Below are 13,368 nucleotides of genomic sequence, written 5' to 3' on the forward strand. Positions count from 1 at the left end.
TGTAACTATATGGATGGCGATGTGAGTTCTCTTTCTCCCTCTCTCCCTCCCCTTCTCACACCCTTCCCCACTTCCCCGTCTCACCCTCCCCCTGCCCCTCTCCCCCTTCCCCCTTTCCCCACTCTGCCTCTCCCCCACTCGAATTTCAGTCCCCCATGACTATTAACTTTTCGTCTCCCTTAACTATCAGAATAATTTCTTTTATCGCATCAAACATTTCTTCAATCTCTTCATCATTTGCGGAGCTAGTTGGCGTGTAAACTGGTACTACTGTGGTAGGCGTGGGCTTCGTGTCTATCTTGGCTACAGTAATGCGTTCACTATGCTGTTTGTAGTAGCTTACCCGCACTCCTATTTTTTATTCATTATTAAACCGACTCCTGCATTAACCTTGTTTGATTTTGTATTTATAATCCTGTACTCACCTGAACAAATGTCCTGCCAAGGAACTTCACTAATTCCCACTATATCTAACTTTAACCTATCCATTTCCCTTTTTAAATTTTCTAACCTACCTGCCCGCTTAAGGGATCTGACATTCCACGCTCTGATCTGTAGAACTCCAGTTTTCTTTCTCCTGGTAACGACGTCCTCTTGAGTAGTCCCCGCCTGGAGATCCGATTGGGGTACTATTTTACCTCCGGAATATTTTACCCAAGAGGAGGCCATCATCATTTATCCATACAGCAAAGTTGCATGCCCTCGGGAAAAATTACGGTTGTAGTTTCCTCTTGCTTTCAGCCATTCTCAGTACCAGTGCAGCAAGGCCGTTTTGGTTTGTGTTACAAGGCCAGATCAGTCAATCATCCAGACTGTTGCCCCTGCAACTACTGAAAAGGCTACTGCCCCTCTTCAGGAACCACACGTTTGTCAGGCCTCTCAACAGATACCCCTCCGTTGTGGTTGCACCTACGTTACGGCTATCTGTATCGCTGAGGCACGCAAGCTCCTTACCACGGGCAAGGTCCATGGTTCATGGGGGGGGGGGGGGGGGAGGGGGAGAGGCGACTGATCATACACAGGCAGTAATCCAAACACAGGATCGCAAATTCCATTTCTCTCACAAGAATAGAAATATACGTAAAAAATAAAAATACAATAAAAATAAAATAAAAGCGCGCGCGCTCACACACACAGAGACAGAACTTGCATAACACATATATCCAAAAAATGAGTTGAAAGCAAAACCTGATAAAGTCGGCAACACTTATAGAAATAAATGACATTATACACACAGCTAATGGTAGTTAAATTGCTATACGTTGAAGACAGAGACCAAAAGGAAAGGTGCAAAATTTCCACCAATTTGCAAGCTGAGAGAAACTGTTTGGCTTAAAAATAATGAACTAGACGCTCATCTATAAATACTTTTCTATTTTATTATAGAAACCTCAACGAACTGTTTTAAATCTATAGCCTACAAATGCAAACGGTTACCTGAATGTGGAAACGGCAAAATCGTGTAATATTTCACGACACCCACTGAAGGTGCCTTGTAACTTAGGCCAAACGCGTCTGAGCGCACAAGATATATAAAAAATGTTAATGTGCAGCAAGCAAAATGCGCTTTGCTTTCGAACTATTGTAAAACAAAATAAATTAATTGTGTTTTACAAAACTATTTACATATAGAAACCCTTTAATTATTATTAGAATATTGCACAGGAATGAATAATATGAGTTCACAGGGCATGAATCGTAGGCTCAGGGTCAGAGCTTTAGTTTATCGGCCCATGTTGCTTGGGAGTGAGTTCGCCCACGAAAACTGGGTACTGATGCATGTCCGATGCCTAATTCTCCCCCCAGCCAGACAGTAGTAAGTAATAATCAATCATAAATCAATAAACAGTACGGAGTGGCATGTGACAAGGTTCTGTGCCATGTAAAGTGGGGGCTGATTTGAAGTGAGCAACGGCCTTGCCGCAGTGGTTACACCGGTTCCCGTGAGATCACCGAAGTTAAGCGCTGTCGGGCGTGGTCGGCACTTGGATGGGTGTCCATCCAGGCCGCCATGCGCTGTTGCCATTTTTCGGGGTGCACTCAGCCTCGTGATGCCAATTGAGGAGCTACTCGACCGAATAGTAACGGCTTCGGTCAAGAATACCATCTTACGATCGGGAGAGCGGTGTGCTGACCCCACGCCCCTCCTATCTGCATCCTCCACCGAGGATGACACGGCGGTCGGATGGTCTCGGTAGGCTACTCGTGGCCTGAAGACGGAGTGAGTGCTGATTTGAAGTGATTGGTGTAATTGTTAACTTGATATTAAAATCCTATTAGAATGTTACATACTATCATTTTTTAAGGGAGCGTCAGCTTCAGGTTATTCCTTTAATTTGGTTATTGCTTTGATATTACTTAGTAAATCTTGAAAGGATTCAGCAGCTTCCTAAGGAATGATATTTTGTTCATTCGCTTTATTGCTTGTATTTTTGTGTTTAATAGGAAGTGGTTATTTGTGTAGTGTTTTTATGCATACCTCTCGAAGACAGCAGCCCCACTTCCTCTGTCACACACAACATTACGCAAATGTATGATCGCGTTACAACGATTTTAGTTACATAATGGTACAACCTAAACTCACGAAGAGAGCTATAAAGAAGTGACAAGGACTTAAATCGATTCTGAGAGTCTGGGTGGCATTGTCAATATTATGGTGCATATGAACTCCGTAAGAAGTAACGGGAAAGCTACTATTACTTCAGTCCGCCTCAGTAGATGAATGGTAAGTGTAGCAGAATGCTGCGCTGGTGACCTGGATTCGATTCCTAGTACTACCAGGGGACTTTTCTTGGTGGGAGGACTGAAACAGGGTGCACTCAAACTATTGAGGTCAATGGTTGAATTAACCGACCTGTTAGTAGCGGTTCCGAGTTCAAGAAACCGGACAACGACCGGGAGAGTGGTGTGCTGACCACGTGCTTGTCCATTCCGCATCCGATGACGCCCTTGGCAGAGGATGACACGGCGGTCGATGGATCCCGATTGGGTCGTGTGGGGCCTGAACACTGAACTATTATTTCGAGTGATGAGCCAATAGTTTACTTTTAACACGGGGAAAAGCTTTCACTTCTTTTATTTAACAGGTCATGTCATGCCATAATTAAGTTCTGGAACTCTGAAGGATATTTAGTATAGAAATTGTGATATGAGGGGACGACGGAGAGTTCGGCACATAACATAATTTAGAATGCAAAGAACTAGTGACTCAGGAATATTGTTGGTGTAAGAATACTGTATTTGAAGATACATACATTGGTTTCCGATTAGTGAGTAATGGATGAAGTAAACGCGTCCTCAGATTGTTTATAACCAACACAGTTCACTGTTAGAATGGTTGTGATAATACAGCTGAGTTTCGGTATTGTATCCTTTACAGACTGATGACCATAGATGTTAAGTCCCATAGTGCTCAGAGCCATTTGTATCCTTTACAGGTAAAGATGTCTTGGTCGAGGCTTCCTGTTTTGTCACTGTTTTAGAACGTCACTATGTTCGAAAATGTGCAAAACTATCCACTGAATTATTTTAATTTTCGTATCTCTGGTAAAAAGTATTATGGATTTTTCAAAAATACACTATGTGATCAAAAGTATCCGGACACCTGGCTGAAAATACGAGCGTTGGAACTTAAATAGTGGCAACTATTTATTCGCAACGTATACAAAAGAGTTGCATGTTTGCTCCTGTTACTGTCGTTCAGAGTAGTCGCCAGCGTTGTGTAGAACCAGTTTCTAGCGATGTGGAAGGCGTAGTATATCGTTAGCAGAGCCTGTTCTGTTGATGGTGCGAATGGAGCTGTCTAAAGTTATGGTTGTTCTCGTGTACGACTGTGATGGTGTTATCCTAATGCATTACGTTCCTCCACGGCTGACCGTCATTGCACAGTATTACTGTTCGTTTTTAGAGCATCACCTGCGACCAGCTTTGCGAAAGAAGAGGCGACACTTTCTACGCAACCGACCCATCAATTTTCACGACAATGCACGGACGCACACAGCGCAAGCTGTGGCTGCTCTGCTCGGTCGATGGGACTGAGAAGTACTGTACATCCACCATACTCCCCGGACGTAAGTCTTGTGACTGATTTGATTCCGAAGATGAAGGAACCACTTCGTGGCATTCGCTTCAGAACTGTTCCAGAGATTTGACAGGCAGAAGACTGCTCCAGTCGCACCATCAATAAACAGGCTTTGGTAACGGTATACTACGCCTTCCACATCGCTGGCAACGGGGTTCTACACAACGCTGGTGACTGCTTTGAAGGACAGTAACAGGTGCAAACACGTAACTCTTTTGTATCGGTTGTGAATAAATAGTTGCCACTATTTAAGTTCCAACCCTCGTATTTGCACTGTAATTAAGTATGGTTTAATACTACACAAACTCAGTAGCTCAAGCGGTTTCTCCATTAAAGACATGTGGTGAAAGGACGGGCGCAAATATGTTAGATGACTGTTGACGAGCTATGAGGATTACCTGCAATTTAGTAAGCTTATCTTTCATCACTATTTTGGTACTGGATTCATATATAGGTCAACTGATTTACCGTCTCTTACATTTTCTTGTACGGGACTCATACACAACTGAAAATGGCCGCATATAACTGATAGTTATAGAGCGTGAAATCAGAATAAGTCACCAATATAGGGAAAACTACGAACATCCTGACACGAAACCTTGCACGACACGTTTTTTTATGCTGTCTTAATTATTCTACGATGGTGCCTTTTAATACTTGTTGCAAACAATTTCTGAGCCATGACACAGCGTCCTGTGATTTCATTTTTGCAATCGACTGTTTCATATGGTTTTCTAAAATCGAGAAGAATCAATGTAGCAGCCGTTTATAGATCTACTAAATTATTGCCTGCTGCCTCGCTCGCGTAAACTGTATGGTTTGCACACATTTTTTAAATCTTTAATCGAATTTTTGTGTTGTTCCCATATTGAATTATCTTCTAAGCTTTTCACGCTAAGGCCATAGAAGTTTGGTTTTCCCGAATGTACTTCGGTCCAAAAAGCGATTCTGGTAGCTGAATCGGACGACTTTTTAGTCCTGCCTTTTGAGTTCTTGTGGCGATAATTATATAAAAATTTTCATCCCATAACACAGATGTCTTTAGATGTCCAATACCAATTTTCGCAGATTTAGCTTTGAAAATGTTGTAATATAACGGCAACGAAATATTTTCATTATAAATATTATCCCCTGTTTCATTTCCATTAACGGTTTAATCCTAAAGCACTGAAACAGGTATTTTTTCTTTCTAACCGAGAAATCAAATACCAATTTCCACAGATGTATCTTTAAAAATGATTTAATAATGGTTTATTTTCAAAATACTTCCACCCACTACTTTACCCCTTTAGTGGTTGAATTTGCAACAATCCTAAAGTACGATTTTTTTTATTTGTGACCGAGAAACCAAATATCAGTTTTCGTAGTTCTATCTTCAAAACTGCCTTAATAGCGACATATTTTCAAAAAAACCTTTCATCTCTCATTTCACTCCCTTAGAGGTGGAAATTCGAGAAATGCCTTCTTAAATGATGCCTACAGTACAAAATTAATACCCCGTCCAAACCTCAAATTTCTGTCCTTAGCGGTTTGGGCTTGGCGATGATGAGTCAATCAGTCAGTGAGGACATATCCTTTCATATATAGAGACAGTCAGTTTCATGTTGTCGATAACTTTGACAAGGAGGGTTGTAATGCTATGGTATTTCTGAAAACATGTTTTGTGTTAAAAAAATAAATTCACACTTAGGTTAGCAGTTAAATGATCACGCAGTAAGCATCTGAGTGGCGTGTGCAACGGAAGAACAGATATTTGTCTCTGGAAGCAGGTGAATTAGGTTAATGTCATGACTTTAAAGAACAGTGGGCGACAGAGTATCAGTAGTATCTGCAATACCGTGAATAACAATACCATCATGCATTGCGACGACAGAGTTAATCTAAAACAGCGATCTTTCGACTGTGTGATGAACGTCACGTCTAAGAGAAAACTTCTGTGATGTGCTTCCATGTGTACTGATGGGGGAAAGCGTTTAATTCTTTACTTGTATGTCTATAACACTACTGTAGAAACCTTAAAGGCGAAAGTAACTTTCGCACGATATGTCACTGTCAAGTAACACTCTGAAAAAAAAAAACCTCATGAGATGAACAGAAATTACATTTCTATTACACCCTCTTAAGAAACATGTTCCTCATTCTTTAATATCTGTGGGGCTATCGCAAATCGCAGTAACTTCAATACAATTATTGTATTTGAATAAAAGTATCATTTCTGTTCGACTCATTGCGTATTTCCTACGTTTACCTCCTGTAGTATACTGCAGCAGTTCTTTGTATGTATGGTCCAAGCCCCATTGAGTTATGTTACTTGGCAATTACACACCACGCGAAAGTTACTTTTACCCTCCAGTTTTGCACACCAGTGTATAAGGACGTGCTGATGAGTAGTGCCTCCGAATTTTTCATGTGAGAACTCTTAAAGGTTTTTAAATAAAACAAACATTATTAACGAGTTTCATCTTCATTCTTTATGTGTATATATTTATTTCTCAACATAGTCACAAGAGAGACCAGTTTATTGATACCGTCACAGTAGAATGTTTGACAATTTTTTGGCGGACCCACAATCTCACCTCTGCTTGTACCGCTTCATCTCTGGCAAAGTGAAGTCCTCGATGGTATTGTTTAAGTTTTGGAAACAGATGCAAGTCGTATGGGGCCAAGTAGGGACAGAATGGAGAACGATCGATGACAGTGAACCCAAGGCCTGTAGAATTTGGTTTTTCATTTCTCGGTTAAAAATAAAAATACGAGATCCAGTGCTTTGGGATTAAACCGTTAATGGAAATGAATCAGGGGATAATATTTTTAATGAAAATACTTCGTTGCTGGTATGTTACAATATTTTCAAAACCAAATTTGTGAATATTGGTTTGGACATCCAAACATATGTGTTATGGGATGAAAATTTCTGTAGAAATACCACGACAAGATCTCAAAAGGCAGCACTCGTGTGTGGTCTGGCACTGTCACTCTGAAGGAGAGGTTGCTCCATGTTTGGACGAACTTTTCGAATTCGAGTCTCGATTACAGCAGCTGTCTCTCAAGGACAGACATAATTACACTACTGGCCATTAAAATTGCTACACCACGAAGATGACGTGCTACAGACGCGAAATTTAACTGACAGGAAGAAGATGCTGTGATAGGCAAATGATTAGCTTTTCGGAGCATTCACACAAGGTTGGCGCCGGTGGCGACACCTACAACGTGCTGACATGAGGAAAGTTTCCAACCCATTTCTCATACACAAACAGCAGTTGACCGGCGTTGCCGGGTGAAACGTTATTGTGGTGCCTCGTGTAAGTAGCAGAAATGCGTACCATCACGTTTCCGAATTTGATAAAGGTCGGGATTATAGCCTATCGTGATTTCGGTTTATCGTATCACGACATTGCTGCTCGCGTTGGTCGAGATCCAATGACTGTTAGCAGAATATGGAATCGGTGGGTTCAGGAGGGTAATACGGAACGCCGTGATGGAAACCAACGGCCTCGCATCACTAGCATTCGAGATGACAGGCATTTTATCGGCATGGCTGTACCGGATCGTGCAGCCACGTCTCTACCCCTGAGTCAACAGATGGGAACGTTTGCAAGACAACAACCATCTGCACGATCAGTTCGACGACGTTTGCAGCAGCATGAACTATCAGCTCGGAGACCATGGCTTCGGTTACGCTTGACGCTGCATCACAGACAGGAGCGCCTGCGATGGTGTACTCAACGACGAACCTGGGTGCACGAATGGCAAAACGTCATTAGTTTCGGATGAATCCAGGTTTACAGCATCATAATGGTCGTATCCGCGTTAGGCGACATTGCTGTGAACGCACACTGGAAGCATGTATTCGTCTTCGCCATACTGGTGTATCACCCGGCGTGTTGGTATGCGGTGCCATTGATTACACGTCTCGGTCACCTCTTGTTCGCATTGACGGCACTTTGAACAGTGGACGTTACATTTCAGATGTGTTACGACCCGTGGCTCTATCCTTCATTCGATCCTTGTGAAACCCTATATTTCAGCAGGATAATGCACGACCGCATGTTGCAGGTCCTGTTCGGGCCTTTCTGGATACAGAAAATGATCGACTGCTGCCCTGGCCAGCACATTCTCCAGCTTTCTCACCAATTGAAAACGTCTGGTCAATGGTGGCCGAGCAACTGGCTCGTCAGTCCGCAGCTCGTGGTCGTGCGGTAGCGTTCTCGCTTCCCGCGCCCGGGTTCCCGGGTTCGATTGCCGGCGGGGTCAGGGATTTTCTCTGCCTCGTGATGACTGGGTGTTGTGTGATGTCCTTAGGTTAGTTAGGTTTAAGTAGTTCTAAGTTCTAGGGGACTGATGACCATAGCTGTTAAGTCCCATACTGCTCAGAGCCATTTGAACCGTTTTGAACTGGCTCGTCACCAAACGCCAATCACTACTCTTGATGAACTGTGGTATCGTGTTGAAGCTGCATGGGCAGCTGTACCTGTACACGCCATCCAAGCTCTGTTTGACTCAATGCCCAGGCATATCAAGGCCGTTATTATGGCCAGAGGTAGTAGTTCTGGGTACTGATTTGTCAGGATCTATGCACCCAAATTGCGTGAAAATGTAATCACATGTCAGTTCTAGTATAATATATTTGTCCAATGAATACCCGTTTATCATCTGCATTTCTTCTTGGTGCAGCAATTTTAATGGCCAGTAGTGTATGTTACGCACCGTCATATGACACGCTACAATTGTGAGCCATCTAGCTGCATATATGTAGACATGTAGAATGTTTGTAACGTTTATTTTATTTCAAAAGCTTTAAGATTTGTCATATAAAAATTTCGGAAGCGTTACCTTTCAGTGTGCTCTCGTATATTTTATGACGTTGTGGAACAGTTGTTAATTTTCTTAACTTCCCTGTTCTTAAGAGACGTAATTCTTTTCCAGAAAACTTCCAGTCTAAGGTTATGACTTCGGTATTTCGTACTGTCTGACTAATACATTAAAAATATTCACAGTTCCGAATACGAACGATCATTAGCTGTACATGGTAATGGTGACAATGAAAATTTCTGCCGGTCTGGGACTCGAACCGGATTTCCGCCTTATGCTCGAGTTCAAAAAATGGTTCAAATGGCTCTGAGCACTATGGGAATTAACAGCTGAGGTCATCAGTCCCCTAGAACTTAGAACTACTTAAACCTAACTAAGCTAAGGACATCACACACATCCATGCCCGAGGCAGGATTTGAACCTGCGACCGTAGCGGTCGCGCGGTTCCAGACTGAAGCGCCTAGAACCGCTCGGCCACTCCGGCCGGCTGCTCGAGTTCACCTTAACGCTTTAGCTATCAGAGCGAGACTGACGGCTCGACCAAAACTTCCGCATGTCGTCGTTCCTGCATCATAACCTATACTGGTAGACACATTATGTAATTCGCGTACAGGGAAGAAAGTTTTAATTGAAAGTTGCTGTCCGTTATCGGTGGATAAATACGATATTGCAGCTCCTTTGCTGTTAAGAAGAACGACGAATGTTCCTTCATGTCCGACAGAACATTACATCATTCTTCTTAACAACATATGTACTGCAACATAGTAATACATAAATGTTTACACTATTTTCTGGACTCGTCAGGCGCCTGTAAGCTTTATGGGCAGTATTCCTTCCTCTCACATTCAATAGGAGAGTTATGTTGGCCGTTAGTCATCGTTTTAGATTTTACGGAGAGACATCGTTATCTTAGGGCTAAATAAGTCTCTCCATGAATTGTTGTTTCTCTGTGTGTGCTAGATGGATGGCGGATGAAGTAAGGATATAAAAAGCATACCAGCACAGCAAATTGGCTATAATATGAGGAAGAAATTTCTGAAAATGTAGATTTGGAGCACAGCAATGTACAGTAGTGCTACGCGACCTACAAACATACGACTCCTAATAGGTGTAATTATTAGTCTCAAAATGACGTAAACACTGATGTAAGGCCGTTTAGTCCACCGTCCTCGGTGACCAATGGGAATATCTGTACTTATACTGCTCACATCCTGTATATGCATCACAATTTTGGCCCACAACTGTTTCAGATCATTCTGCATATCATTTCGGCATTGCTCATTAACCACACAAAATCCACCGAGATAGAGGATTATGGCATCTTAATAGCAGTTTACTTCATGATTCGGAGTATATACGTCATGGAGTCCATACTAAAATTATCGCGCAACTATTCTTACTAGCGATGTTGTTACGTATGCTTCTCCCACAAGGATATACGCGGAATACATGATACTATATGCACAAATATTTTGACTGTGAGATAACTTGATAACGCCAAAGAGGTTGGAATTAGCTAATTACTAAATTGTGAAGTAAATGTTTGTTTCAAAATAAAACTAGAACCTACAAAGGAAATGACTTCTTTCGAGAAATTCACAGAGACTGTGGACCTGTACTTACACAGAACTATTGATAACAAATAGGCAATTGAAGAATCAGTAACTTAGCAACACTTCGAGCAGTCTGCTAGATCAGCATGAAGTTCGTCAAAAGGTGAGCTGGTGGTGGTCTCAGAATGCATTCGGTGAAGCGTGAGAGCAGAGCTGATTGTCAAAGGGACCTGATGATTCCGCTTTCGATCGGCAGGTTGGGCGAGGGAGGCAGAACGGGCCAGCGTGAACATGGTGAAAAGGGAGCGTCGTCCTTTTGTAGCACGGACACAACGTTAGATATGGAACAATCAGAGCCTGTGACTGAGAGTGAGTTTCTGCTTTCAGAAATGTAAAGACCGAGAGCTTACAATTCAATGTGGTACACCGTGACAAACAATTTCCGTGGTGACGGCCTACTGCTACAGATTAACGTCCTAAGAAAATTATTTCTCAACGATGTCATACTAGAGACTTAAAGCTCTCTTTCTCACGTAGGAAGTTTTTCTATAACGCATTTTACTTAGACGTCTTCTGACTGGTTTGATGCGACCCGCCACGAATTCCTTTCCTGTGCCAATCTCCTCCACCCCGAGCAGCACTTGTATCTTACAACTTCAGTTATTTGTCCCATATATTACAATCTATGTCCTCTGCTTCAGGTTTTACCCTCTACGACTCCCTTTGGTACCATGGAAGGTATTCCCTGATGTCCTGAGGCATGTCCTTTCATCCTGCCTCTTCTTCTTGTTAGTGCTTTCCACATGCAACTGCATTCAAGACATCTGATAATATAAAAATACGCGTGCGTCTTAGCTTGTGATACCAGAACTATAAATATGGGAAACCTGAGGTTTGCACACATCACGCTGTGACTGTAAAATAGCTATGTTGGCCAGACAGGGGGGTCCTTTTATGTGAGATTTAAGGAGCACACTTGAGGCAGCAATGAAACAGCATGCTGTATGCGCCACCACGATGGTCGAGTTACGGTCTGGAAACATTATGGTGAGAGACTGTTAAACTGTTGCCTTATGAATCACCATAATGGTCCCGCAACCGTTATTTGGGATTTTTTTGGGGGGGGGGGATGTGTTGCAATCCACTCCCGCATCTCCCTAGTATGCATTGCTGGTACACAAACCAGCCAGTGGTACATCTCTGCAGTGTTAGAGCTCGTTGTCGTCCCATACCTTCGGACGACGACCACATTGTAACAGGATAACGCACGAACAAACGTGACACGCAATGTTTAAGACTTCTTCGTCCATCCGACTGTAATGGTGCCTTTGCCTCCCTGTTGTCACGATCTCTTGCCAATCGAGAACGTCTGGTCGGTGACTGCGGAACGACAGGTCCAGAATGAACATCCCGCTGTTACACCAAATCAACTTTGGCAATATGTCAAGCAGCGCGGAATGCTACACTCCAGCAACACATTTGGAGCCTCCTTGATTCAATGCCGAGGCGTGTAGCTGGGTTATCGTCAGCAACGGTGCCAATACTCAATACTGATTTCTTCATCTTTCTCACTTAACATGGGGCTCTATTTTGTCATGCGATGTTTGTACGAAGTGTTATCTCCCAAATCAGTTTGCCTGCAATGTCTCTGTTCCTTCTTGGCGTTGTATTCTGGATGACCAGCAGTGTATTTCTGGGTCTTATCCATTTACAAGGTCGATCTGTCTGAATACGCCGATTTCTTTCTTCATCTCCACTAGGGATAATGGAAGCCGTATTATGCTACATATCATAGAGTAAATGTATGCTTTTTTCTGATTTAGATGGTGACTGCAATGAGTATCGATGATTACACCCACGCATGTCAGTTTCATCTGAAACGCATGTTTGCTGTTTTTGTGAGAAATGGTCAAATCTAAAAAAAAAAACTCTTTCCGTCCCTTTCATACCCTTCGTGAATTTAATGTTATAATGTTTTTAACATTATAAGATTCTTCATAAATAACATTTGCTTTCAATATTTTGTCGAACTCCCTAATTTTTACCTGTGGAACGTTCTATACTGTTAACCACTGGCCTGACTGATTTCTCTTCTTCACGCAGTTTAATGTATAGCTTCAGAACAGATACCCACGCATTCATCACCTTTACGTACCGAAGGGTGTGAATGCACAACATCATCAACGACCATGGCAATCATCCTCTACTTCAGAAACAAGCATATTTTTACTCTATTATACATAGGATAATATGACTTCCATGATGCCAAATGGAAGTGAAGAAAGAAATCGACATATTAAGAGAGGCTGACCTTGCAAATGAATACGAGCCAGTAGTTAAACCTTTCCCGGGCGCATTTTTTGTATCAACTCAGCGAAGGTAATTTTTTTGCTATCCTATTATTTTTTGAGAATTTTATTTTTGTGATTTTGGACCAAAAACTTTGGTGGTATATATATTACCACGGGGTCTATAAAACAGCGTGCCATGACTGCAAAAAAACTACGTCGACCAGACACGTAGGTCCTTTGATGTGAGATCTAATGAGCACACTTATGCCAACAACAAGACAGCATTTGGCTTACGTGCGCAAAAGCAGAGGGCCATTCTCTTGGTAACACTGATGGACAGTTAAAAATTTTTCGTAAACTTGAAAAAAGTACATGGTTAGACATTTTATACGAACCGTCGTGAGGTATTCAAATTGATGGTAAATGGATTTCCTTCTTCCTTTTTATGTTGTGTTATGTGTTGCCATTACAAGTAAAAAATAATGAACAAAGTTTTCCCGCTTTTATTTCATGTTTTTTACTGTATTTAAAACATAATTTGTTACCGACTTTTAAGTTTAGTTACCGTAATGTGAAAACAGTCCTTGAAACTTTATCACGCAATAAAGGTATGGGCTGATACAGGTCA

At 42.1% G+C, this 13,368-nt stretch overlaps 1 pseudogene; it reads left to right on the top strand.

Moving 5' to 3' along the window:
- Positions 1-1,907: 1,907 nt before the first annotated feature.
- On the top strand, positions 1,908-2,025 carry LOC126253779 (5S ribosomal RNA; annotated as a pseudogene).
- The last annotated feature ends 11,343 nt before the right edge of the window (positions 2,026-13,368 follow it).

The sequence above is a fragment of the Schistocerca nitens genome, chromosome 4, assembly GCF_023898315.1.
Source record: "Schistocerca nitens isolate TAMUIC-IGC-003100 chromosome 4, iqSchNite1.1, whole genome shotgun sequence".
Taxonomy (NCBI): domain Eukaryota; kingdom Metazoa; phylum Arthropoda; class Insecta; order Orthoptera; family Acrididae; genus Schistocerca; species Schistocerca nitens.